Genomic DNA, 26,158 nt, shown 5'->3' on the forward strand with positions numbered 1-26,158 from the left:
TCGCTCCTCAAGTCGAGTTCGCTCCTTGAGTCGAGCTTAAGTTCGCTCCTCAAGTCGAGTTCGCTCCTTGAGTCGAGCTCAAGTTCGCTCTTTGAGTCGAGCTCGCTCCTCCAGTCGAGCTCGCTCCTCGAGCTCAAGTTCGCTCCTCAAGTCGAGTTCGCTCCTTGAGTCGAGCTCAAGTTCGCTCTTCGAGTCGAGCTCGCTCCTCGAGCTCAAGTTCACTCCTCAAGTCGAGTTCGCTCCTTGAGTCGAGCTCAAGTTCGCTCTTCGAGTCGAGCTCGCTCCTCCAGTCGAGCTCGCTCCTCGAGCGCAGTTCGCTCCTCAAGTCGAGTTCGCTCCTCAAGTCGAGTTCGCTCCTTTAGTCGAGCTCAAGTTCGCTCTTTGAGTCGAGCTCGCTCCTCCAGTCGAGCTCGCTGCTCGAGCGCAGTTCGCTCCTCAAGTCGACTTCGCTCCTTGAGTCGACCTCTAGTTCGCTCTTCGAGTCGAGCTCGCTCCTCTAGTCGATCTCGCTCCGTGAGCTTAAGTTCGCTCCTCAAGTCGAGTTCGGTCCTTGAGTCGAGCTTAAGTTCGCTCCTCAAGTCGAGTTCGCTCCTTAAGTCGAGCTCAAGTTCGCTCCTCAAGTCGAGTTCGCTCCTTGAGTCGAGCTTAAGTTCGCTCCTCAAGTCGAGTTCGCTCATTGAGTCGAGCTTAAGTTCGCTCCTCAAGTCGAGTTCGCTCCTTGAGTCGAGCTCAAGTTCGCTCCTCAAGTCGAGTTCGCTCCTTGAGTCGAGCTAAAGTTTGCTCCTCAAGTCGAGTTCGCTCCTTGAGTCGAGCTCAAGTTCGCTCCTCAAGTCGAGTTCGCTCCTTGAGTCGAGCTTAAGTTCGCTCCTTGAGTCGAGCTCAAGTTCGCTCCTCAAGTCGAATTCGCTCCTTGAGTCGAGCTGAAGTTCGCTCTTCGAGTTGAGCTCGCTCCTCCAGTCGAGCTCGCTCCTCGAGCTCCAGTCCGCTCCTCAAGTCGAGTTCGCTCCTTGAGTCGAGCTCAAGTTCGCTCTTCGAGTCGAGCTCGCTCCTCCAGTCGAGCTCGCTCCTCGAGCTTAAATTCGCTCCTCAAGTCGAGTTCGCTCCTTGAGTCGAGCTCAAGTTCGCTCCTCAAGTCGAGTTCGCTCCTTGAGTCGATCTTAAGTTCGCTCCTCAAGTCGAGTTCGCTCCTTGAGTCGAGCTCAAGTTCGCTCCTCAAGTCGAATTCGCTCCTTGAGTCGAACTCAAGTTCGCTCTTCCAGTCGAGCTCGCTCCTCCAGTCGAGCTCGCTCCTCGAGCTTAAGTTCGCTCCTCAAGTCGAGTTCGCTCCTTGAGTCGAGCTCAAGTTCGCTCCTCAAGTCGAGTTCGCTCCTTTAGTCGAGCTCAAGTTCGCTCTTCGAGTCGAGCTCGCTCCTCCAGTCGAACTCGCTGCTCGAGCGCAGTTCGCTCCTCAAGTCGAGTTCGCTCCTTGAGTCGAGCTCAAGTTCGCTCTTCGAGTCGAGCTCGCTCCTCAAGTCGAGCTCGCTCCTCGAGCTTAAGTTCGCTCCTCATGTCGAGTTCGCTCCTTGAGTTGAGCTCGCTCCTCAAGTCGAGCTCGCTCCTCGAGCTTAATTTCGCTCCTCATGTCGAGTTCGCTCCTTGAGTCGAGCTTAAGTTTGCTCCTCAAGTCGAGCTCAAGTTCGCTCCTCAAGTCGAGTTCGCTCCTTGAGTCGAGCTTAAGTTCGCTCCTCAAGTAGAGTTCGCTCCTTGAGTCGAGCTGAAGTTCGCTCCTCAAGTCAAGTTCGCTCCTCAAGTCGAGTTCGCTCCTTGAGTCGAGCTTAAGTTCGCTCCTCAAGTCGAGTTCGCTCCTTGAGTCGAGCTCAAGTTCGCTCCTCAAGTCGAATTCGCTCCTTGAGTCGAACTCAAGTTCGCTCTTCCAGTCGAGCTCGCTCCTCCAGTCGAGCTCGCTCCTCGAGCTTAAGTTCGCTCCTCAAGTCGAGTTCGCTCTTTGAGTCGAGCTTAAGTTCGCTCCTGAAGTCGAGTTCGCTCCTTGAGTCGAGCTCAAGTTCGCTCCTCAAGTCGACTTCACTCCTTGAGTCGAGCTTAAGTTCGCTCCTCAAGTCGAGTTCACTCCTTGAGTCGAGCTTAAGTTCGCTCCTCAAGTCGAGTTCGCTCCTTGAGTCGAGCCCAAGTTCGCTCCTCAAGTCGAGTTCGCTCCTTGAGTCGAGCTTAAGTTCGCTCCTCAAGTCGAGTTCGCTCCTTGAGTCGAGCTTAAGTTCGCTCCTTGAGTCGAGCTCAAGTTCGCTCCTCAAGTCGAGTTCGCTCCTTGAGTCGAGCTTAAGTTCGCTCCTCAAGTCGAGTTCGCTCCTTGAGTCGAGCTCAAGTTCGCTCTTTGAGTCGAGCTCGCTCCTCCAGTCGAGCTCGCTCCTCGAGCTCAAGTTCGCTCCTCAAGTCGAGTTCGCTCCTTGAGTCGAGCTCAAGTTCGCTCTTCGAGTCGAGCTCGCTCCTCGAGCTCAAGTTCACTCCTCAAGTCGAGTTCGCTCCTTGAGTCGAGCTCAAGTTCGCTCTTCGAGTCGAGCTCGCTCCTCCAGTCGAGCTCGCTCCTCGAGCGCAGTGCGCTCCTCAAGTCGAGTTCGCTCCTCAAGTCGAGTTCGCTCCTTTAGTCGAGCTCAAGTTCGCTCTTTGAGTCGAGCTCGCTCCTCCAGTCGAGCTCGCTGCTCGAGCGCAGTTCGCTCCTCAAGTCGACTTCGCTCCTTGAGTCGACCTCTAGTTCGCTCTTCGAGTTGAGCTCGCTCCTCTAGTCGATCTCGCTCCGTGAGCTTAAGTTCGCTCCTCAAGTCGAGTTCGGTCCTTGAGTCGAGCTTAAGTTCGCTCCTAAAGTCGAGTTCGCTCCTTAAGTCGAGCTCAAGTTCGCTCCTCAAGTCGAGTTCGCTCCTTGAGTCGAGCTTAAGTTCGCTCCTCAAGTCGAGTTCGCTCATTGAGTCGAGCTTAAGTTCGCTCCTCAAGTCGAGTTCGCTCCTCAAGTCGAGTTCGCTCCTTGAGTCGAGCTAAAGTTTGCTCCTCAAGTCGAGTTCGCTCCTTGAGTCGAGCTCAAGTTCGCTCCTCAAGTCGAGTTGGCTCCTTGAGTCGAGCTTAAGTTCGCTCCTTGAGTCGAGCTCAAGTTCGCTCCTCAAGTCGAATTCGCTCCTTGAGTCGAGCTGAAGTTCGCTCTTCGAGTTGAGCTCGCTCCTCCAGTCGAGCTCGTTCCTCGAGCTCCAGTCCGCTCCTCAAGTCGAGTTCGCTCCTTGAGTCGAGCTCAAGTTCGCTCTTCGAGTCGAGCTCGCTCCTCCAGTCGAGCTCGCTCCTCGAGCTTAAATTCGCTCCTCAAGTCGAGTTCGCTCCTTGAGTCGAGCTCAAGTTCGCTCCTCAAGTCGAGTTCGCTCCTTGAGTCGATCTTAAGTTTGCTCCTCAAGTCGAGTTCGCTCCTTTAGTCGAGCTCAAGTTCGCTCTTCGAGTCGAGCTCGCTCCTCCAGTCGAACTCGCTGCTCGAGCGCAGTTCGCTCCTCAAGTCGAGTTCGCTCCTTGAGTCGAGCTCAAGTTCGCTCTTCGAGTCGAGCTCGCTCCTCAAGTCGAGCTCGCTCCTCGAGCTTAAGTTCGCTCCTCATGTCGAGTTCGCTCCTTGAGTTGAGCTCGCTCCTCAAGTCGAGCTCGCTCCTCGAGCTTAAGTTCGCTCCTCATGTCAAGTTCGCTCCTTGAGTCGAGCTTAAGTTCGCTCCTCAAGTCGAGCTCAAGTTCGCTCCTCAAGTCGAGTTCGCTCCTTGAGTCGAGCTTAAGTTCGCTCCTCAAGTAGAGTTCGCTCCTTGAGTCGAGCTGAAGTTCGGTCCTCAAGTCAAGTTCGCTCCTCAAGTCGAGTTCGCTCCTTGAGTCGAGCTTAAGTTCGCTCCTCAAGTCGAGTTCGCTCCTCAAGTCGAATTCGCTCCTTGAGTCGAACTCAAGTTCGCTCTTCCAGTCGAGCTCGCTCCTCCAGTCGAGCTCGCTCCTCGAGCTTAAGTTCGCTCCTCAAGTCGAGTTCGCTCCTTGAGTCGAGCTTAAGTTCGCTCCTGAAGTCGAGTTCGCTCCTTGAGTCGAGCTCAAGATCGCTCCTCAAGTCGACTTCACTCCTTGAGTCGAGCTTAAGTTCGCTCCTCAAGTCGAGTTCGCTCCTTGAGTCGAGCTTAAGTTCGCTCCTCAAGTCGAGTTCGCTCCTTGAGTCGAGCTTAAGTTCGCTCCTGAAGTCGATTTCGCTCCTTGAGTCGAGCTCAAGTTCGCTCCTCAAGTCGACTTCACTCCTTGAGTCGAGCTTAAGTTCGCTCCTCAAGTCGAGTTCGCTCCTTGAGTCGAGCTTAAGTTCGCTCCTCAAGTCGAGTTCGCTCCTTGAGTCGAGCCCAAGTTCGCTCCTCAAGTCGAGTTCGCTCCTTGAGTCGAGCTTAAGTTCGCTCCTCAAGTCGAGTTCGCTCCTTGAGTCGAGCTTAAGTTCGCTCCTTGAGTCGAGCTCAAGTTCGCTCCTCAAGTCGAGTTCGCTCCTTGAGTCGAGCTTAAGTTCGCTCCTCAAGTCGAGTTCGCTCCTTGAGTCGAGCTCAAGTTCGCTCTTTGAGTCGAGCTCGCTCCTCCAGTCGAGCTCACTCCTCGAGCTCAAGTTCGCTCCTCAAGTCGAGTTCGCTCCTTGAGTCGAGCTCAAGTTCGCTCATCGAGTCGAGCTCGCTCCTCGAGCTCAAGTTCACTCCTCAAGTCGAGTTCGCTCCTTGAGTCGAGCTCAAGTTCGCGCTTCGAGTCGAGCTCGCTCCTCCAGTCGAGCTCGCTCCTCGAGCGCAGTTCGCTCCTCAAGTCGAGTTCGCTCCTCAAGTCGAGTTCGCTCGTTTAGTCGAGCTCAAGTTCGCTCTTTGAGTCGAGCTCGCTCCTCCAGTCGAGCTCGCTGCTCGAGCGCAGTTCGCTCCTCAAGTCGACTTCGCTCCTTGAGTCGACCTCTAGTTCGCTCTTCGAGTCGAGCTCGCTCCTCTAGTCGATCTCGCTCCGTGAGCTTAAGTTCGCTCCTCAAGTCGAGTTCGGTCCTTGAGTCGAGCTTAAGTTCGCTCCTCAAGTCGAGTTCGCTCCTTAAGTCGAGCTCAAGTTCGCTCCTCAAGTCGAGTTCGCTCCTTGAGTCGATCTTAAGTTCGCTCCTCAAGTCGAGTTCGCTCATTGAGTCGAGCTTAAGTTCGCTCCTCAAGTCGAGTTCGCTCCTTGAGTCGAGCTCAAGTTCGCTCCTCAAGTCGAGTTCGCTCCTTGAGTCGAGCTAAAGTTTGCTCCTCAAGTCGAGTTCGCTCCTTGAGTCGAGCTCAAGTTCGCTCCTCAAGTCGAGTTCGCTCCTTGAGTCGAGCTTAAGTTCGCTCCTTGAGTCGAGCTCAAGTTCGCTCCTCAAGTCGAATTCGCTCCTTGAGTCGAGCTGAAGTTCGCACTTCGAGTTGAGCTCGCTCCTCCAGTCGAGCTCGCTCCTCGAGCTCCAGTCCGCTCCTCAAGTCGAGTTCGCTCCTTGAGTCGAGCTCAAGTTCGCTCTTCGAGTCGAGCTCGCTCCTCCAGTCGAGCTCGCTCCTCGAGCTTAAATTCGCTCCTCAAGTCGAGTTCGCTACTTGAGTCGAGCTCAAGTTCGCTCCTCAAGTCGAGTTCGCTCCTTGAGTCGATCTCAAGTTCGCTCCTCAAGTCGAGTTCGCTCCTTTAGTCGAGCTCAAGTTCGATCTTCGAGTCGAGCTCGCTCCTCCAGTCGAACTCGCTGCTCGAGCGCAGTTCGCTCCTCAAGTCGAGTTCGCTCCTTGAGTCGAGCTCAAGTTCGCTCTTCGAGTCGAGCTCGCTCCTCAAGTCGAGCTCGCTCCTCGAGCTTAAGTTCGCTCCTCATGTCGAGTTCGCTCCTTGAGTTGAGCTCGCTCCTCAAGTCGAGCTCGCTCCTCGAGCTTAAGTTCGCTCCTCATGTCGAGTTCGCTCCTTGAGTCGAGCTTAAGTTCGCTCCTCAAGTCGAGCTCAAGTTCGCTCCTCAAGTCGAGTTCGCTCCTTGAGTCGAGCTTAAGTTCGCTCCTCAAGTAGAGTTCGCTCCTTGAGTCGAGCTGAAGTTCGCTCCTCAAGTCAAGTTCGCTCCTCAAGTCGAGTTCGCTCCTTGAGTCGAGCTTAAGTTCGCTCCTCAAGTCGAGTTCGCTCCTTGAGTCGAGCTCAAGTTCGCTCCTCAAGTCGAATTCGCTCCTTGAGTCGAACTCAAGTTCGCTCTTCCAGTCGAGCTCGCTCCTCCAGTCGAGCTCGCTCCTCGAGCTTAAGTTCGCTCCTCAAGTCGAGTTCGCTCCTTGAGTCGAGCTTAAGTTCGCTCCTGAAGTCGAGTTCGCTCCTTGAGTCGAGCTCAAGTTCGCTCCTCAAGTCGACTTCACTCCTTGAGTCGAGCTTAAGTTCGCTCCTCAAGTCGAGTTCACTCCTTGAGTCGAGCTTAAGTTCGCTCCTCAAGTCGAGTTCGCTCCTTGAGTCGAGCCCAAGTTCGCTCCTCAAGTCGAGTTCGCTCCTTGAGTCGAGCTTAAGTTCGCTCCTCAAGTCGAGTTCGCTCCTTGAGTCGAGCTTAAGTTCGCTCCTTGAGTCGAGCTCAAGTTCGCTCCTCAAGTCGAGTTCGCTCCTTGAGTCGAGCTTAAGTTCGCTCCTCAAGTCGAGTTCGCTCCTTGAGTCGAGCTCAAGTTCGCTCTTTGAGTCGAGCTCGCTCCTCCAGTCGAGCTCGCTCCTCGAGCTCAAGTTCGCTCCTCAAGTCGAGTTCGCTCCTTGAGTCGAGCTCAAGTTCGCTCTTCGAGTCGAGCTCGCTCCTCGAGCTCAAGTTCACTCCTCAAGTCGAGTTCGCTCCTTGAGTCGAGCTCAAGTTCGCTCTTCGAGTCGAGCTCGCTCCTCCAGTCGAGCTCGCTCCTCGAGCGCAGTGCGCTCCTCAAGTCGAGTTCGCTCCTCAAGTCGAGTTCGCTCCTTTAGTCGAGCTCAAGTTCGCTCTTTGAGTCGAGCTCGCTCCTCCAGTCGAGCTCGCTGCTCGAGCGCAGTTCGCTCCTCAAGTCGACTTCGCTCCTTGAGTCGACCTCTAGTTCGCTCTTCGAGTTGAGCTCGCTCCTCTAGTCGATCTCGCTCCGTGAGCTTAAGTTCGCTCCTCAAGTCGAGTTCGGTCCTTGAGTCGAGCTTAAGTTCGCTCCTCAAGTCGAGTTCGCTCCTTAAGTCGAGCTCAAGTTCGCTCCTCAAGTCGAGTTCGCTCCTTGAGTCGAGCTTAAGTTCGCTCCTCAAGTCGAGTTCGCTCATTGAGTCGAGCTTAAGTTCGCTCCTCAAGTCGAGTTCGCTCCTTGAGTCGAGCTCAAGTTCGCTCCTCAAGTCGAGTTCGCTCCTTGAGTCGAGCTAAAGTTTGCTCCTCAAGTCGAGTTCGCTCCTTGAGTCGAGCTCAAGTTCGCTCCTCAAGTCGAGTTGGCTCCTTGAGTCGAGCTTAAGTTCGCTCCTTGAGTCGAGCTCAAGTTCGCTCCTCAAGTCGAATTCGCTCCTTGAGTCGAGCTGAAGTTCGCTCTTCGAGTTGAGCTCGCTCCTCCAGTCGAGCTCGTTCCTCGAGCTCCAGTCCGCTCCTCAAGTCGAGTTCGCTCCTTGAGTCGAGCTCAAGTTCGCTCTTCGAGTTGAGCTCGCTCCTCCAGTCGAGCTCGCTCCTCGAGCTTAAATTCGCTCCTCAAGTCGAGTTCGCTCCTTGAGTCGAGCTCAAGTTCGCTCCTCAAGTCGAGTTCGCTCCTTGAGTCGATCTTAAGTTCGCTCCTCAAGTCGAGTTCGCTCCTTTAGTCGAGCTCAAGTCCGCTCTTCGAGTCGAGCTCGCTCCTCCAGTCGAACTCGCTGCTCGAGCGCAGTTCGCTCCTCAAGTCGAGTTCGCTCCTTGAGTCGAGCTCAAGTTCGCTCTTCGAGTCGAGCTCGCTCCTCAAGTCGAGCTCGCTCCTCGAGCTTAAGTTCGCTCCTCATGTCGAGTTCGCTCCTTGAGTTGAGCTCGCTCCTCAAGTCGAGCTCGCTCCTCGAGCTTAAGTTCGCTCCTCATGTCGAGTTCGCTCCTTGAGTCGAGCTTAAGTTCGCTCCTCAAGTCGAGCTCAAGTTCGCTCCTCAAGTCGAGTTCGCTCCTTGAGTCGAGCTTAAGTTCGCTCCTCAAGTAGAGTTCGCTCCTTGAGTCGAGCTGAAGTTCGGTCCTCAAGTCAAGTTCGCTCCTCAAGTCGAGTTCGCTCCTTGAGTCGAGCTTAAGTTCGCTCCTCAAGTCGAGTTCGCTCCTTGAGTCGAGCTCAAGTTCGCTCCTCAAGTCGAATTCGCTCCTTGAGTCGAACTCAAGTTCGCTCTTCCAGTCGAGCTCGCTCCTCCAGTCGAGCTCGCTCCTCGAGCTTAAGTTCGCTCCTCAAGTCGAGTTCGCTCCTTGAGTCGAGCTTAAGTTCGCTCCTGAAGTCGAGTTCGCTCCTTGAGTCGAGCTCAAGATCGCTCCTCAAGTCGACTTCACTCCTTGAGTCGAGCTTAAGTTCGCTCCTCAAGTCGAGTTCGCTCCTTGAGTCGAGCTTAAGTTCGCTCCTCAAGTCGAGTTCGCTCCTTGAGTCGAGCTTAAGTTCGCTCCTGAAGTCGAGTTCGCTCCTTGAGTCGAGCTCAAGTTCGCTCCTCAAGTCGACTTCACTCCTTGAGTCGAGCTTAAGTTCGCTCCTCAAGTCGAGTTCGCTCCTTGAGTCGAGCTTAAGTTCGCTCCTCAAGTCGAGTTCGCTCCTTGAGTCGAGCCCAAGTTCGCTCCTCAAGTCGAGTTCGCTCCTTGAGTCGAGCTTAAGTTCGCTCCTCAAGTCGAGTTCGCTCCTTGAGTCGAGCTTAAGTTCGCTCCTTGAGTCGAGCTCAAGTTCGCTCCTCAAGTCGAGTTCGCTCCTTGAGTCGAGCTTAAGTTCGCTCCTCAAGTCGAGTTCGCTCCTTGAGTCGAGCTCAAGTTCGCTCTTTGAGTCGAGCTCGCTCCTCGAGCTCAAGTTCGCTCCTCAAGTAGAGTTCGCTCCTTGAGTCGAGCTCAAGTTCGCTCATCGAGTCGAGCTCGCTCCTCGAGCTCAAGTTCACTCCTCAAGTCGAGTTCGCTCCTTGAGTCGAGCTCAAGTTCGCGCTTCGAGTCGAGCTCGCTCCTCCAGTCGAGCTCGCTCCTCGAGCGCAGTTCGCTCCTCAAGTCGAGTTCGCTCCTCAAGTCGAGTTCGCTCCTTTAGTCGAGCTCAAGTTCGCTCTTTGAGTCGAGCTCGCTCCTCCAGTCGAGCTCGCTGCTCGAGCGCAGTTCGCTCCTCAAGTCGACTTCGCTCCTTGAGTCGACCTCTAGTTCGCTCTTCGAGTCGAGCTCGCTCCTCTAGTCGATCTCGCTCCGTGAGCTTAAGTTCGCTCCTCAAGTCGAGTTCGGTCCTTGAGTCGAGCTTAAGTTCGCTCCTCAAGTCGAGTTCGCTCCTTAAGTCGAGCTCAAGTTCGCTCCTCAAGTCGAGTTCGCTCCTTGAGTCGAGCTTAAGTTCGCTCCTCAAGTCGAGTTCGCTCATTGAGTCGAGCTTAAGTTCGCTCCTCAAGTCGAGTTCGCTCCTTGAGTCGAGCTCAAGTTCGCTCCTCAAGTCGAGTTCGCTCCTTGAGTCGAGCTAAAGTTTGCTCCTCAAGTCGAGTTCGCTCCTTGAGTCGAGCTCAAGTTCGCTCCTCAAGTCGAGTTCGCTCCTTGAGTCGAGCTTAAGTTCGCTCCTTGAGTCGAGCTCAAGTTCGCTCCTCAAGTCGAATTCGCTCCTTGAGTCGAGCTGAAGTTCGCTCTTCGAGTTGAGCTCGCTCCTCCAGTCGAGCTCGCTCCTCGAGCTCCAGTCCGCTCCTCAAGTCGAGTTCGCTCCTTGAGTCGAGCTCAAGTTCGCTCTTCGAGTCGAGCTCGCTCCTCCAGTCGAGCTCGCTCCTCGAGCTTAAATTCGCTCCTCAAGTCGAGTTCGCTACTTGAGTCGAGCTCAAGTTCGCTCCTCAAGTCGAGTTCGCTCCTTGAGTCGATCTTAAGTTCGCTACTCAAGTCGAGTTCGCTCCTTTAGTCGAGCTCAAGTTCGCTCTTCGAGTCGAGCTCGCTCCTCCAGTCGAACTCGCTGCTTGAGCGCAGTTCGCTCCTCAAGTCGAGTTCGCTCCTTGAGTCGAGCTCAAGTTCGCTCTTCGAGTCGAGCTCGCTCCTCAAGTCGAGCTCGCTCCTCGAGCTTAAGTTCGCTCCTCATGTCGAGTTCGCTCCTTGAGTTGAGCTCGCTCCTCAAGTCGAGCTCGCTCCTCGAGCTTAAGTTCGCTCCTCATGTCGAGTTCGCTCCTTGAGTCGAGCTTAAGTTCGCTCCTCAAGTCGAGCTCAAGTTCGCTCCTCAAGTCGAGTTCGCTCCTTGAGTCGAGCTTAAGTTCGCTCCTCAAGTAGAGTTCGCTCCTTGAGTCGAGCTGAAGTTCGCTCCTCAAGTCAAGTTCGCTCCTCAAGTCGAGTTCGCTCCTTGAGTCGAGCTTAAGTTCGCTCCTCAAGTCGAGTTCGCTCCTTGAGTCGAGCTCAAGTTCGCTCCTCAAGTCGAATTCGCTCCTTGAGTCGAACTCAAGTTCGCTCTTCCAGTCGAGCTCGCTCCTCCAGTCGAGCTCGCTCCTCGAGCTTAAGTTCGCTCCTCAAGTCGAGTTCGCTCCTTGAGTCGAGCTTAAGTTCGCTCCTGAAGTCGAGTTCGCTCCTTGAGTCGAGCACAAGATCGCTCCTCAAGTCGACTTCACTCCTTGAGTCGAGCTTAAGTTCGCTCCTCAAGTCGAGTTCGCTCCTTGAGTCGAGCTTAAGTTCGCTCCTCAAGTCGAGTTCGCTCCTTGAGTCGAGCTCAAGTTCGCTCCTCAAGTCGAGTTCGCTCCTTGAGTCGAGCTTAAGTTCGCTCCTCAAGTCGAGTTCGCTCCTTGAGTCGAGCTTAAGTTCGCTCCTTGAGTCGAGCTCAAGTTCGCTCCTCAAGTCGAGTTCGCTCCTTGAGTCGAGCTTAAGTTCGCTCCTCAAGTCGAGTTCGCTCCTTGAGTCGAGCTCAAGTTCGCTCTTTGAGTCGAGCTCCCTCCTCCAGTCGAGCTCGCTCCTCGAGCTCAAGTTCGCTCCTCAAGTCGAGTTCGCTCCTTGAGTCGAGCTCAAGTTCGCTCTTCGAGTCGAGCTCGCTCCTCGAGCTCAAGTTCACTCCTCAAGTCGAGTTCGCTCCTTGAGTCGAGCTCAAGTTCGCTCTTCGAGTCGAGCTCACTCCTCCAGTCGAGCTCGCTCCTCGAGCGCAGTTCGCTCCTCAAGTCGAGTTCGCTCCTCAAGTCGAGTTCGCTCCTTTAGTCGAGCTCAAGTTCGCTCTTCGAGTCGAGCTCGCTCCTCCAGTCGAGCTCGCTGCTCGAGCGCAGTTCGCTCCTCAAGTCGACTTCGCTCCTTGAGTCGACCTCTAGTTCGCTCTTCGAGTCGAGCTCGCTCCTCTAGTCGATCTCGCTCCGTGAGCTTAAGTTCGCTCCTCAAGTCGAGTTCGGTCCTTGAGTCGAGCTTAAGTTCGCTCCTCAAGTCGAGTTCGCTCCTTAAGTCGTGCTCAAGTTCGCTCCTCAAGTCGAGTTCGCTCCTTGAGTCGAGCTTAAGTTCGCTCCTCAAGTCGAGTTCGCTCATTGAGTCGAGCTTAAGTTCGCTCCTCAAGTCGAGTTCGCTCCTTGAGTCGAGCTCAAGTTCGCTCCTCAAGTCGAGTTCGCTCCTTGAGTCGAGCTAAAGTTTGCTCCTCAAGTCGAGTTCGCTCCTTGAGTCGAGCTCAAGTTCGCTCCTCAAGTCGAGTTCGCTCCTTGAGTCGAGCTTAAGTTCGCTCCTTGAGTCGAGCTCAAGTTCGCTCCTCAAGTCGAATTCGCTCCTTGAGTCGAGCTGAAGTTCGCTCTTCGAGTTGAGCTCGCTCCTCCAGTCGAGCTCGCTCCTCGAGCTCCAGTCCGCTCCTCAAGTCGAGTTCGCTCCTTGAGTCGAGCTCAAGTTCGCTCTTCGAGTCGAGCTCACTCCTCCATTCGAGCTCGCTCCTCGAGCTTAAATTTGCTCCTCAAGTTGAGTTCGCTCCTTGAGTCGAGCTCAAGTTCGCTCCTCAAGTCGAGTTCGCTCCTTGAGTCGATCTTAAGTTCGCTCCTCAAGTCGAGTTCGCTCCTTTAGTCGAGCTCAAGTTCGCTCTTCGAGTCGAGCTCGCTCCTCCAGTCGAACTCGCTGCTCGAGCGCAGTTCGCTCCTCAAGTCGAGTTCGCTCCTTGAGTCGAGCTCAAGTTCGCTCTTCGAGTCGAGCTCGCTCCTCAAGTCGAGCTCGCTCCTCTAGCTTAAGTTCGCTCCTCATGTCGAGTTCGCTCCTTGAGTCGAGCTCGCTCCTCAAGTCGAGCTCGCTCCTCGAGCTTAAGTTCGCTCCTCATGTCGAGTTCGCTCCTTGAGTCGAGCTTAAGTTCGCTCCTCAAGTCGAGCTCAAGTTCGCTCCTCAAGTCGAGTTCGCTACTTGAGTCGAGCTTAAGTTCGCTCCTCAAGTAGAGTTCGCTCCTTGAGTCGAGCTGAAGTTCGCTCCTCAAGTCGAGTTCGCTCCTTGAGTCGAGCTCAAGTTCGCTCCTCAAGTCGAGTTCGCTCCTTGAGTCGAGCTTAAGTTCGCTCCTCAAGTCGAGTTCGCTCCTTGAGTCGAGCTCAAGTTCGCTCCTCCAGTCGAATTCGCTCCTTGAGTCGAGCTCAAGTTCGCTCTTCGAGTCGAGCTCGCTCCTCCAGTCAAGCTCGCTCCTCGAGCTTAAGTTCGCTCCTCAAGTCGAGTTCGCTCCATGAGTCGAGCTTAAGTTCGATCCTCAAGTCGAGTTCGCTCCTTGAGTCGAGGTCAAGTTCGCTCCTCAAGTCGAGTTCACACCTTGAGTCGAGCTTAAGTTCGCTCCTCAAGTCGAGTTCGCTCTAGGAGTCGAGCTTAAGTTCGCTCCTCAAGTCGAGTTCGCTCCTTGAGTCGAGCTCAAGTTTGCTCCTCAAGTCGAGTTCGCTCCTTGAGTCGAGCTTAAGTTCGCTCCTCAAGTCGAGTTCGCTCCTTGAGTCGAGCTTAAGTTCGCTCCTCAAGTCGAGTTCGCTCCTTGAGTCGAGCTCAAGTTCGCTCCACAAGTCGAGTTCGCTCCTTGAGTCGAGCTTAAGTTCGCTCCTCAAGTCGAGTTCGCTCATCAAGTCGAGTTCGCTCCTTGAGTCGAGCTTAAGTTCGCTCCTCAAGTCGAGTTCGCTCCTTGAGTCGAGCTTAAGTTTGCTCCTCAAGTCGAGTTCGCTCCTTGAGTCGAGCTCAAGTTCGCTCCTCAAGTCGAGTTCGCTCCTTGAGTCGAGCTTAAGTTCGCTCCTAAAGTCGAGTTCGCTCCTCAAGTCGAGTTCGCTCCTTGAGTCGAGCATAAGTTCGCTCCTCAAGTCGAGTTCGCTCCTTGAGTCGAGCTCAAGTTCGCTCCTCAAGTCGAATTCGCTCCTTGAGTCGAGCTCAAGTTCGCTCTTCGAGTCGAGCTCGCTCCTCCAGTCGAGCTCGCTCCTCGAGCTCAAGTCCGCTCCTCAAGTCGAGTTCACTCCTTGAGTCGAGCTCAAGTTCGCTCTTAGAGTCGAGCTCGCTCCTCGAGCTTAAGTTCGCTCCTCAAGTCGTGTTCGCTCCTCAAGTCAAGTTCGCTCCTTGAGTCGATCTTACATTCGCTCCTCAAGTCGAGTTCGCTCCTTTAGTCGAGCTCAAGTTCGCTCTTCGAGTCGAGCTCGCTCCTCCAGTTGAGCTCGCTGCTCGAGCTCAGTTCGCTCCTCAAGTCGAGTTCGCTCCTTGAGTCGAGCTCAAGTTCGCTCTTCGAGGCGAGCTCGCTTCTCAAGTCGAGCTCGCTCCTCGAGCTTAAGTTCGCTCCTCAAGTCGAGTTCGCTCCTTGAGTCGAGCTTAAGTTCGCTCCTCAAGTCGAGTTCGCTCCTTGAGTCGAGCTTAAGTTCGCTCCTCAAGTCGAGTTCGCTCCTTGAGTCGAGCTCAAGTTCGCTCCTCAAGTCGAGTTCGCTCCTTGAGTCGAGCTTAAGTTCGCTCCTCAAGTCAAGTTCGCTCCTTGAGTCGAGCTGAAGTTCGCTCCTCAAGTTGAGTTCGCTCCTTGAGTTGAGCTTAAATTCGCTCCTCAAGTCGAGTTCGCTCCTTGAGTCGAGCTGAAGTTCGCTCCTCAAGTCAAGTTCGCTCCTCAAGTCGAGTTCGCTCCTTGAGTCGAGCTTAAGTTCGCTCCTCAAGTCGAGTTCGCTCCTTGAGTCGAGCTCAAGTTCGCTCCTCAAGTCGAATTCGCTCCTTGAGTCGAGCTCAAGTTCGCTCTTCGAGTCGAGCTCGCTCCTCCAGTCGAGCTCGCTCCTCGAGCTCAAGTCCGCTCCTCAAGTCGAGTTCACTCCTTGAGTCGAGCTCAAGTTCGCTCTTCGAGTCGAGCTCGCTCCTCGAGCTTAAATTCGCTCCTCAAGTCGAGTTCGCTCCTCAAGTCAAGTTCGCTCCTTGAGTCGATCTTACATTCGCTCCTCAAGTCGAGTTCGCTCCTTTAGTCGAGCTCAAGTTCGCTCTTCGAGTCGAGCTCGCTCCTCCAGTTGAGCTCGCTGCTCGAGCTCAGTTCGCTCCTCAAGTCGAGTTCGCTCCTTGAGTCGAGCTCAAGTTCGCTCTTCGAGGCGAGCTCGCTTCTCAAGTCGAGCTCGCTCCTCGAGCTTAAGTTCGCTCCTCAAGTCGAGTTCGCTCCTTGAGTCGAGCTTAAGTTCGCTCCTCAAGTCGAGTTCGCTCCTTGAGTCGAGCTTAAGTTCGCTCCTCAAGTCGAGTTCGCTCCTTGAGTCGAGCTCAAGTTCGCTCCTCAAGTCGAGTTCGCTCCTTGAGTCGAGCTTAAGTTCGCTCCTCAAGTCAAGTTCGCTCCTTGAGTCGAGCTCAAGTTCGCTCCTCAAGTCGAGTTCGCTCCTTGAGTTGAGCTTAAATTCGCTCCTCAAGTCGAGTTCGCTCCTTGAGTCGAGCTGAAGTTCGCTCCTCAAGTCAAGTTCGCTCCTCAAGTCGAGTTCGCTCCTTGAGTCGAGCTTAAGTTCGCTCCTCAAGTCGAGTTCGCTCCTTGAGTCGAGCTCAAGTTCGCTCCTCAAGTCGAATTCGCTCCTTGAGTCGAGCTCAAGTTCGCTCTTCGAGTCGAGCTCGCTCCTCCAGTCGAGCTCGCTCCTCGAGCTCAAGTCCGCTCCTCAAGTCGAGTTCACTCCTTGAGTCGAGCTCAAGTTCGCTCTTCGAGTCGAGCTCGCTCCTCGAGCTTAAGTTCGCTCCTCAAGTCGAGTTCGCTCCTCAAGTCAAGTTCGCTCCTTGAGTCGATCTTACATTCGCTCCTCAAGTCGAGTTCGCTCCTTTAGTCGAGCTCAAGTTCGCTCTTCGAGTTGAGCTCGCTCCTCCAGTTGAGCTCGCTGCTCGAGCTCAGTTCGCTCCTCAAGTCGAGTTCGCTCCTTGAGTCGAGCTCAAGTTCGCTCTTCGAGGCGAGCTCGCTTCTCAAGTCGAGCTCGCTCCTCGAGCTTAAGTTCGCTCCTCAAGTCGAGTTCGCTCCTTGAGTCGAGCTTAAGTTCGCTCCTCAAGTCGAGTTCGCTCCTTGAGTCGAGCTTAAGTTCGCTCCTCAAGTCGAGTTCGCTCCTTGAGTCGAGCTCAAGTTCGCTCTTTGAGTCGAGCTCCCTCCTCCAGTCGAGCTCGCTCCTCGAGCTCAAGCTCGCTCCTCAAGTCGAGTTCGCTCCTTGAGTCGAGCTCAAGTTCGCTCTTCGAGTCGAGCTCGCTCCTCAAGTCGAGCTCGCTCCTCGAGCTTAAGTTCGCTCCTCATGTCGAGTTCGCTCCTTGAGTCGAGCTCGCTCCTCAAGTCGAACTCGCTCCTCGAGCTTAAGTTCGCTCCTCATGTCGAGTTCGCTCCTTGAGTCGAGCTTAAGTTCGCTCCTCAAGTCGAGCTCAAGTTCGCTCCTCAAGTCGAGTTCGCTCCTTGAGTCGAGCTTAAGTTCGCTCCTCAAGTAGAGTTCGCTCCTTGAGTCGAGCTGAAGTTCGCTCCTCAAGTCAAGTTCGCTCCTCAAGTAGAGTTCGCTCCTTGAGTCGAGCTTAAGTTCGCTCCTCAAGTCGAGTTCGCTCCTTGAGTCGAGCTCAAGTTCACTCCTCAAGTCGAGTTCGCTCCTTGAGTCGAGCTCAAGTTCGCTCTTCGAGTCGAGCTCGCTCCTCCAGTCGAGCTCGCTCCTCGAGCGCAGTTCGCTCCTCAAGTCGAGTTCGCTCCTCAAGTCGAGTTCGCTCCTTTAGTCGAGCTCAAGTTCGCTCTTCGAGTCGAGCTCGCTCCTCCAGTCGAGCTCGCTGCTTGAGCGCAGTTCGCTCCTCAAGTCGACTTCGCTCCTTGAGTCGACCTCTAGTTCGCTCTTCGAGTCGAGCTCGCTCCTCTAGTCGATCTCGCTCCGTGAGCTTAAGTTCGCTCCTCAAGTCGAGTTCGATCCTTGAGTCGAGGTTAAGTTCGCTCCTCAAGTCGAGTTCGCTCATTGAGTCGAGCTTAAGTTCGCTCCTCAAGTCGAGTTCGCTCATTGAGTCGAGCTTAAGTTCGCTCCTCAAGTCGAGTTCGCTCCTTGAGTCGAGCTAAAGTTCGCTCCTCAAGTCGAGTTCGCTCCTTGAGTCGAGCTAAAGTTTGCTCCTCAAGTCGAGTTCGCTCCTTGAGTCGAGCTCAAGTTCTCTCCTCAAGTCGAGTTCGCTCCTTGAGTCGAGCTTAAGTTCGCTCCTTGAGTCGAGCTCAAGTTCGCTCCTCAAGTCGAATTCGCTCCTTGAGTCGAGCTGAAGTTCGCTCTTCGAGTTGAGCTCGCTCCTCCAGTCGAGCTCGCTCCTCGAGCTCCAGTCCGCTCCTCAAGTCGAGTTCGCTCCTTGAGTCGAGCTCAAGTTCGCTCTTCGAGTCGAGCTCGCTCCTCCAGTCGAGCTCGCTCCTCGAGCTTAAATTCGCTCCTCAAGTCGAGTTCGCTCCTTGAGTCGAGCTCAAGTTCGCTCCTCAAGTCGAGTTCGCTCCTTGAGTCGATCTTAAGTTCGCTCCTCAAGTCGAGTTCGCTCCTTTAGTCGAGCTCAAGTTCGCTCTTCAAGTCGAGCTCGCTCCTCCAGTCGAACTCGCTGCTCGAGCGCAGTTCGCTCCTCAAGTCGAGTTCGCTCCTTGAGTCGAGCTCAAGTTCGCTCTTCGAGTCGAGCTCGCTCCTCAAGTCGAGCTCGCTCCTCGAGCTTAAGTTCGCTCCTCATGTCGAGTTCGCTCCTTGAGTCGAGCTCGTTCCTCAAGTCGAACTCGCTCCTCGAGCTTAAGTTCGCTCCTCATGTCGAGTTCGCTCCTTGAGTCGAGCTTAAGTTCGCTCCTCAAGTCGAGCTCAAGTTCGCTCCTCAAGTCGAGTTCGCTCCTTGAGTCGAGCTTAAGTTCGCTCCTCAAGTAGAGTTCGCTCCTTGAGTCGAGCTGAAGTTCGCTCCTCAAGTCAAGTTCGCTCCTCAAGTAGAGTTCGCTCCTTGAGTCGAGCTTAAGTTCGCTCCTCAAGTCGAGTTCGCTCCTTGAGTCGAGCTCAAGTTCGCTCCTCAAGTCGAATTCGCTCCTTGAGTCGAACTCAAGTTCGCTCTTCCAGTCGAGCTCGCTCCTCCAGTCGAGCTCGCTCCTCGAGCTTAAGTTCGCTCCTCAAGTCGAGTTCGCTCCTTGAGTCGAGCTTAAGTTCGCTCCTCAAGTCGAGTTCGCTCCTTGAGTCGAGCTTAAGTTCGCTCCTGAAGTCGAGTTCGCTCCTTGAGTCGAGCTCAAGTTCGCTCCTCAAGTCGACTTCACTCCTTGAGTCGAGCTTAAGTTCGCTCCTCAAGTCGAGTTCGCTCCTTGAGTCGAACTTAAGTTCGCTCCTCAAGTCGAGTTCGCTCCTTGAGTCGAGCATAAGTTCGCTCCTCAAGTCGAGTTCGCTCCTTGAGTCGAGCTTAAGTTCGCTCCTCAAGTCGAGTTCGCTCCTTGAGTCGAGCTTAAGTTCGCTCCTTGAGTCGAGCTCAAGTTCGCTCCTCAAGTCGAGTTCGCTCCTTGAGTCGAGCTTAAGTTCGCTCCTCAAGTCGAGTTCGCTCCTTGAGTCGAGCTCAAGTTCGCTCTTTGAGTCGAGCTCCCTCCTCCAGTCGAGCTCGCTCCTCGAGCTCAAGTTCGCTCCTCAAGTCGAGTTCGCTCCTTGAGTCGAGCTCAAGTTCGCTCTTCGAGTCGAGCTCGCTCCTCGAGCTCAAGTTCACTCCTCAAGTGGAGTTCGCTCCTTGAGTCGAGCTCAAGTTCGCTCTTCGAGTCGAGCTCGCTCCTCCAGTCGAGCTCGCTCCTCGAGCGCAGTTCGCTCCTCAAGTCGAGTTCGCTCCTCAAGTCGAGTTCGCTCCTTTAGTCGAGCTCAAGTTCGCTCTTCGAGTCGAGCTCGCTCCTCCAGTCGAGCTCGCTGCTCGAGCGCAGTTCGCTCCTCAAGTCAACTTCGCTCCTTGAGTCGACCTCTAGTTCGCTCTTCGAGTCGAGCTCGCTCCTCTAGTCGATCTCGCTCCGTGAGCTTAAGTTCGCTCCTCAAGTCGAGTTCGGTCCTTGAGTCGAGCTTAAGTTCGCTCCTCAAGTCGAGTTCGCTCCTTAAGTCGAGCTCAAGTTCGCTCCTCAAGTCGAGTTCGCTCCTTGAGTCGAGCTTAAGTTCGCTCCTCAAGTCGAGTTCGCTCATTGAGTCGAGCTTAAGTTCGCTCCTCAAGTCGAGTTCGCTCCTTGAGTCGAGCTCAAGTTCGCTCCTCAAGTCGAGTTCGCTCCTTGAGTCGAGCTAAAGTTTGCTCCTCAAGTCGAGTTCGCTCCTTGAGTCGAGCTCAAGTTCGCTCCTCAAGTCGAGTTCGCTCCTTGAGTCGAGCTTAAGTTCGCTCCTTGAGTCGAGCTCAAGTTCGCTCCTCAAGTCGAATTCGCTCCTTGAGTCGAGCTGAAGTTCGCTCTTCGAGTTGAGCTCGCTCCTCCAGTCGAGCTCGCTCCTCGAGCTCCAGTCCGCTCCTCAAGTCGAGTTCGCTCCTTGAGTCGAGCTCAAGTTCGCTCTTCGAGTCGAGCTCGCTCCTCCAGTCGAGCTCGCTCCTCGAGCTTAAATTCGCTCCTCAAGTCGAGTTCGCTCCTTGAGTCGAGCTCAAGTTCGCTCCTCAAGTCGAGTTCGCTCCTTGAGTCGATCTTAAGTTCGCTCCTCAAGTCGAGTTCGCTCCTTTAGTCGAGCTCAAGTTCGCTCTTCGAGTCGAGCTCGCTCCTCCAGTCGAACTCGCTGCTCGAGCGCAGTTCGCTCCTCAAGTCGAGTTCGCTCCTTGAGTCGACCTCAAGTTCGCTATTCGAGTCGAACTCGCTCCTCAAGTCGAGCTCGCTCCTCGAGCTTAAGTTCGCTCCTCATGTCGAGTTCGCTCCTTGAGTCGAGCTCGCTCCTCAAGTCGAGCTCGCTCCTCGAGCTTAAGTTCGCTCCTCATGTCGAGTTCGCTCCTTGAGTCGAGCTTAAGTTCGCTCCTCAAGTCGAGCTCAAGTTCGCTCCTCAAGTCGAGTTCGCTCCTTGAGTCGAGCTCAAGTTCGCTCCTCAAGTAGAGTTCGCTCCTTGAGTCGAGCTGAAGTTCGCTCCTCAAGTCGAGTTCGCTCCTTGAGTCGAGCTCAAGTTCGCTCCTCAAGTCGAGTTCGCTCCTTGAGTCGAGCTTAAGTTCGCTCCTCAAGTCGAGTTCGCTCCTTGAGTCGAGCTCAAGTTCGCTCCTCAAGTCGAATTCGCTCCTTGAGTCGAGCTCAAGTTCGCTCTTCGAGTCGAGCTCGCTCCTCCAGTCAAGCTCGCTCCTCGAGCTTAAGTTCGCTCCTCAAGTCGAGTTCGCTCCATGAGTCGAGCTTAAGTTCGATCCTCAAGTCGAGTTCGCTCCTTGAGTCGAGGTCAAGTTCGCTCCTCAAGTCGAGTTCACACCTTGAGTCGAGCTTAAGTTCGCTCCTCAAGTCGAGTTCGCTCTAGGAGTCGAGCTTAAGTTCGCTCCTCAAGTCGAGTTCGCTCCTTGAGTCGAGCTCAAGTTTGCTCCTCAAGTCGAGTTCGCTCCTTGAGTCGAGCTTAAGTTCGCTCCTCAAGTCGAGTTCGCTCCTTGAGTCGAGCTTAAGTTCGCTCCTCAAGTCGAGTTCGCTCCTTGAGTCGAGCTCAAGTTCGCTCCACAAGTCGAGTTCGCTCCTTGAGTCGAGCTTAAGTTCGCTCCTCAAGTCGAGTTCGCTCCTCAAGTCGAGTTCGCTCCTTGAGTCGAGCTTAAGTTCGCTCCTCAAGTCGAGTTCGCTCCTTGAGTCGAGCTTAGGTTCGCTCCTCAAGTCGAGTTCGCTCCTTGAGTCGAGCTCAAGTTCGCTCCTCAAGTCGAGTTCGCTCCTTGAGTCGAGCTTAAGTTCGCTCCTAAAGTCGAGTTCGCTCCTCAAGTCGAGTTCGCTCCTTGAGTCGAGCATAAGTTCGCTCCTCAAGTCGAGTTCGCTCCTTGAGTCGAGCTCAATTTCGCTCCTCAAGTCGAATTCGCTCCTTGAGTCGAACTCAAGTTCGCTCTTCGAGTCGAGCTCGCTCCTCCAGTCGAGCTCGCTCCTCGAGCTCAAGTCCGCTCCTCAAGTCGAGTTCACTCCTTGAGTCGAGCTCAAGTTCGCTCTTTGAGTCGAGCTCGCTCCTCGAGCTTAAGTTCGCTCCTCAAGTCGAGTTCGCTCCTCAAGTCAAGTTCGCTCCTTGAGTCGATCTTACATTCGCTCCTCAAGTCGAGTTCGCTCCTTTTGTCGAGCTCAAGTTCGCTCTTCGAGTCGAGCTCGCTCCTCCAGTTGAGCTCGCTACTTGAGCTCAGTTCGCTCCTCAAGTCGAGTTCGCTCCTTGAGTCGAGCTCAAGTTCGCTCTTCGAGGCGAGCTCGCTTCTCAAGTCGAGCTGGCTCCTCGAGCTTAAGTTCGCTCCTCAAGTCGAGTTCGCTCCTTGAGTCGAGCTTAAGTTCGCTCCTCAAGTCGAGTTCGCTCCTTGAGTCGAGCTTAAGTTCGCTCCTCAAGTCGAGTTCGCTCCTTGAGTCGAGCTCAAGTTCGCTCCTCAAGTCGAGTTCGCTCCTTGAGTCGAGCTTAAGTTCGCTCCTCAAGTCGAGTTAGCTCCTTGAGTCGAGCTCAAGTTCGCTCCTCAAGTCGAGTTCACTGCATGAGTCGAGCTTAAGTTCGCTCCTCAAGTCGAGTTCGCTCCTTGAGTCGAGCTCAAGTTCGCTCTTTGAGTCGAGCTCGCTCCTCCAGTCGAGCTCGCTCCTCGAGCTTAAGTTCGCTCCTCAAGTCGAGTTCGGTCCTTGAGTCGAGCTCAAGTTCGCTTTTCGAGTCTAGCTCGCTCCTCCAGTCGAGCTCGCTCCTCGAGCGCAGTTCGCTCCTCAAGTCGAGTTCGCTCCTCAAGTCGAGTTCGCTCCTTTAGTCGAGCTCAAGTTCGCTCTTCGAGTCGAGCTCGCTCCTCCAGTCGAGCTCGCTGCTCGAGCGCAGTTCGCTCCTCAAGTCGAGTTCTCTCCTTGAGTCGACCTCTAGTTCGCTCTTCGAGTCGAGCTCGCTCCTCTAGTCGAGCTCGCTCCGTGAGCTTAAGTTCGCTCCTCAAGTCAAGTTCGCTCCTTGAGTCGAGCTTAAGTTCGCTCCTCAAGTCGAGTTCGCTCCTTAAGTAGAGCTCAAGTTCGCTTCTCAAGTCGAGTTCGCTCCTTGAGTCGAGCTTAAGTTCGCTCCTCAAGTCGAGTTCGCTCATTGAGTCGAGCTTAAGTTCGCTCCTCAAGTCGAGTTCACTCCTTGAGTCGAGCTCAAGTTCGCTCCTCAAGTCGAGTTCGCTCCTTGAGTCGAGCTAAAGTTCGCTCCTCAAGTCGAGTTCGCTCCTTGAGTCGAGCTCAAGTTCGCTCCTCAAGTCGAGTTCGCTCCTTGAGTCGAGCTTAAGTTCGCTCCTTGAGTCGAGCTCAAGTTCGCTCCTCAAGTCGAATTCGCTCCTTGAGTCGAGCTGAAGTTCGCCCTTCGAGTCGAGCTCGCTCCTCCAGTCGAGCTCGCTCCTCGAGCTCCAGTCCGCTCCTCAAGTCGAGTTCGCTTCTTGAGTCGAGCTCAAGTTCGCTCTTCGAGTCTAGCTCGCTCCTCCAGTCGAGCTCGCTCCTCGAGCTTAAATTCGCTCCTCAAGTCGAGTTCGCTCCTCAAGTCGAGTTCGCTCCTTGAGTCGATCTTAAGTTCGCTCCTCAAGTTGAGTTCGCTCCTTTAGTCGAGCTCAAGTTCGCTCTTCGAGTCGAGCTCGTTCCTCCAGTCGAGCTCGCTGCTCGAGCGCAGTTCGCTCCTCAAGTCGAGTTCGCTACTTGAGTCGAGCTCGAGTTCGCTCTTCGAGTCGAGCTCGCTCCTCCAGTCGAGCTCGCTCCTCGAGCGCAGTTCGCTCCTCAAGTCGAGTTCGCTCCTTGAGTCGACCTCTAGTTCGCTCTTCGAGTCGAGCTCGCTCCTCTAGTCGAGCTCGCTCCGTGAGCTTAAGTTCGCTCCTCAAGTCGAGTTCGCTCCTTGAGTCGAGCTCAAGTTCGCTCCTCAAGTCGAGTTCGCTCCTTGAGTCGAGCTTAAGTTCGCTCCTCAAGTCGAGTTCGCTCCTTGAGTCGAGCTCAAGTTCGCTCCTCAAGTCGAGTTCACTGCATGAGTCGAGCTTAAGTTCGCTCCTCAAGTCGAGTTCGCTCCTTGAGTCGAGCTCAAGTTCGCTCTTTGAGTCGAGCTCGCTCCTCCAGTCGAGCTCGCTCCTCGAGCTTAAGTTCGCTCCTCAAGTCGAGTTCGGTCCTTGAGTCGAGCTCAAGTTCGCTTTTCGAGTCTAGCTCGCTCCTCCAGTCGAGCTCGCTCCTCGAGCGCAGTTCGCTCCTCAAGTCGAGTTCGCTCCTCAAGTCGAGTTCGCTCCTTTAGTCGAGCTCAAGTTCGCTCTTCGAGTCGAGCTCGCTCCTCCAGTCGAGCTCGCTGCTCGAGCGCAGTTCGCTCCTCAAGTCGAGTTCTCTCCTTGAGTCGACCTCTAGTTCGCTCTTCGAGTCGAGCTCGCTCCTCTAGTCGAGCTCGCTCCGTGAGCTTAAGTTCGCTCCTCAAGTCAAGTTCGCTCCTTGAGTCGAGCTTAAGTTCGCTCCTCAAGTCGAGTTCGCACCTTAAGTAGAGCTCAAGTTCGCTTCTCAAGTCGAGTTCGCTCCTTGAGTCGAGCTTAAGTTCGCTCCTCAAGTCGAGTTCGCTCATTGAGTCGAGCTTAAGTTCGCTCCTCAAGTCGAGTTCACTCCTTGAGTCGAGCTCAAGTTCGCTCCTCAAGTCGAGTTCGCTCCTTGAGTCGAGCTAAAGTTCGCTCCTCAAGTCGAGTTCGCTCCTTGAGTCGAGCTCAAGTTCGCTCCTCAAGTCGAGTTCGCTCCTTGAGTCGAGCTTAAGTTCGCTCCTTGAGTCGAGCTCAAGTTCGCTCCTCAAGTCGAATTCGCTCCTTGAGTCGAGCTGAAGTTCGCCCTTCGAGTCGAGCTCGCTCCTCCAGTCGAGCTCGCTCCTCGAGCTCCAGTCCGCTCCTCAAGTCGAGTTCGCTTCTTGAGTCGAGCTCAAGTTCGCTCTTCGAGTCTAGCTCGCTCCTCCAGTCGAGCTCGCTCCTCGAGCTTAAATTCGCTCCTCAAGTCGAGTTCGCTCCTCAAGTCGAGTTCGCTCCTTGAGTCGATCTTAAGTTCGCTCCTCAAGTTGAGTTCGCTCCTTTAGTCGAGCTCAAGTTCGCTCTTCGAGTCGAGCTCGCTCCTCCAGTCGAGCTCGCTGCTCGAGCGCAGTTCGCTCCTCAAGTCGAGTTCGCTACTTGAGTCGAGCTCGAGTTCGCTCTTCGAGTCGAGCTCGCTCCTCCAGTCGAGCTCGCTCCTCGAGCGCAGTTCGCTCCTCAAGTCGAGTTCGCTCCTTGAGTCGACCTCTAGTTCGCTCTTCGAGTCGAGCTCGCTCCTCTAGTCGAGCTCGCTCCGTGAGCTTAAGTTCGCTCCTCAAGTCGAGTTCGCTCCTTGAGTCGAGCTTAAGTTCGCTCCTCAAGTCGAGTTCGCTCCTTAAGTAGAGCTCAAGTTCGCTGCTCAAGTCGAGTTCGCTCCTTGAGTCGAGCTTAAGTTCGCTCCTCAAGTCGAGTTCGCTCCTCAAGTCGAGTTCGCTCCTTGAGTCGAGCTAAAGTTCGCTCCTCAAGTCGAGTTCGCTCCTTGAGTCGAGCTTAAGTTCGCTCCTTGAGTCGAGCTCAAGTTCGCTCCTCAAGTCGAATTCGCTCCTTGAGTCGAGCAGAAGTTCGCTCTTCGAGTCGAGCTCGCTCCTCCAGTCGAGCTCGCTCCTCGAGCTCCAGTCCGCTCCTCAAGTCGAGTTCGCTCCTTGAGTCGAGCTCAAGTTCGCTCTTCGAGTCGAGCTCGCTCCTAAAGTCGAGCTCGCTCCTCGAGCTTAAGTTCGCTCCTCATGTCGAGTTCGCTCCTTGAGTCGAGCTCGCTCCTCAAGTCGAGCTCGCTCCTCGAGCTTAAGTTCGCTCCTCATGTCGAGTTCGCTCCTTGAGTCGAGCTTAAGTTCGCTCCTCAAGTCGAGTTCGCTCCTTGAGTCGAGCTTAAGTTCGCTCCTCAAGTAGAGTTCGCTCCTTGAGTCGAGCTGAAGTTCGCTCCTCAAGTCGAGTTCGCTCCTTGAGTCGAGCTCAAGTTCGCTCCTGAAGTCGAGTTCGCTCCTTGAGTCGAGCTTAAGTTCGGTCCTCAAGTCGAGTTCGCTCCTTGAGTCGAGCTCAAGTTCGCTCCTCGAGTCGAATTCGCTCCTTGAGTCGAGCTCAAGTTCGCTCTTCGAGTCGAGCTCGCTCCTCCAGTCAAGCTCGCTCCTCGAGCTTAAGTTCGCTCCTCAAGTCGAGTTCGCTCCATGAGTCGAGCTTAAGTTCGCTCCTCAAGTCGAGTTCGCTCCTTGAGTCGAGGTCAAGTTCGCTCCTCAAGTCGAGTTCACTCCTTGAGTCGAGCTTAAGTTCGCTCCTCAAGTCGAGTTCGCTCCTTGAGTCGAGCTTAAGTTCGCTCCTCAAGTCGAGTTCGCTCCTTGAGTCGAGCTCAAGTTCGCTCCTCAAGTCGAGTTCGCTCCTTGAGACGAGCTTAAGTTCGCTCCTCAAGTCGAGTTCGCTCCTTGAGTCGAGCTTAAGTTCGCTCCTCAAGTCGAGTTCGCTCCTTGAGTCGAGCTCAAGTTCGCTCCACAAGTCGAGTTCGCTCCTTGAGTCGAGCTTAAGTTCGCTCCTGAAGTCGAGTTCGCTCCTTGAGTCGAGCTTAAGTTCGCTCCTCAAGTCGAGTTCGCTCCTTGAGTCGAGCTCAAGTTCGCTCCTCAAGTCGATTCGCTCCTTGAGTCGAGCTCAAGTTCGCTCCTCAAGTCGAGTTCGCTCCTTGAGTCGAGCTTAAGTTCGCTCCTCAAGTCGAGTTCGCTCCTTGAGTCGAGCTCAAGTTCGCTCCTCAAGTCGAGTTCGCTCCTTGAGTCGAGCTTAAGTTCGCTCCTAAAGTCGAGTTCGCTCCTCAAGTCGAGTTCGCTCCTTGAGTCGAGCATAAGTTCGCTCCTCAAGTCGAGTTCGCTCCTTGAGTCGAGCTCAAGTTCGCTCCTCAAGTCGAATTCGCTCCTTGAGTCGAGCTCAAGTTCGCTCTTCGAGTCGAGCTCGCTCCTCCAGTCGAGCTCGCTCCTCGAGCTCAAGTCCGCTCCTCAAGTCGAGTTTACTCCTTGAGTCGAGCTCAAGTTCGCTCTTCGAGTCGAGCTCGCTCCTCGAGCTTAAGTTGGCTCCTCAAGTCGAGTTCGCTCCTTGAGTCGATCTTACGTTCGCTCCTCAAGTCGAGTTCGCTCCTTTAGTCGAGCTCAAGTTCGCTCTTCGAGTCGAGCTCGCTCCTCCAGTTGAGCTCGCTGCTCGAGCTCAGTTCGCTCCTCAAGTCGAGTTCGCTCTTCGAGGCGAGCTCGCTTCTCAAGTCGAGCTCGCTCCTCGAACTTAAGTTCGCTCCTCAAGTCGAGTTCGCTCCTTGAGTCGAGCTTAAGTTCGCTCCTCAAGTCGAGTTCACTCCTTGAGTCGAGCTTAAGTTCGCTCCTCAAGTCGAGTTCGCTCCTTGAGTCGAGCTCAAGTTCGCTCCTCAAGTCGAGTTCGCTCCTTGAGTCGAGCTTAAGTTCGCTCCTCAAGTCGAGTTCGCTCCTTGAGTCGAGATTAAGTTCGCTCCTCAAGTCGAGTTCGCTCCTTGAGTCGAGCTCAAGTTCGCTCCACAAGTCGAGTTCGCTCCTTGAG

Source organism: Urtica dioica, chromosome 6 (assembly GCF_054948205.1).
Source record: "Urtica dioica subsp. dioica isolate 48M chromosome 6, U.dioica_male_clone48M_v1_H2, whole genome shotgun sequence".
NCBI lineage: Eukaryota > Viridiplantae > Streptophyta > Magnoliopsida > Rosales > Urticaceae > Urtica > Urtica dioica.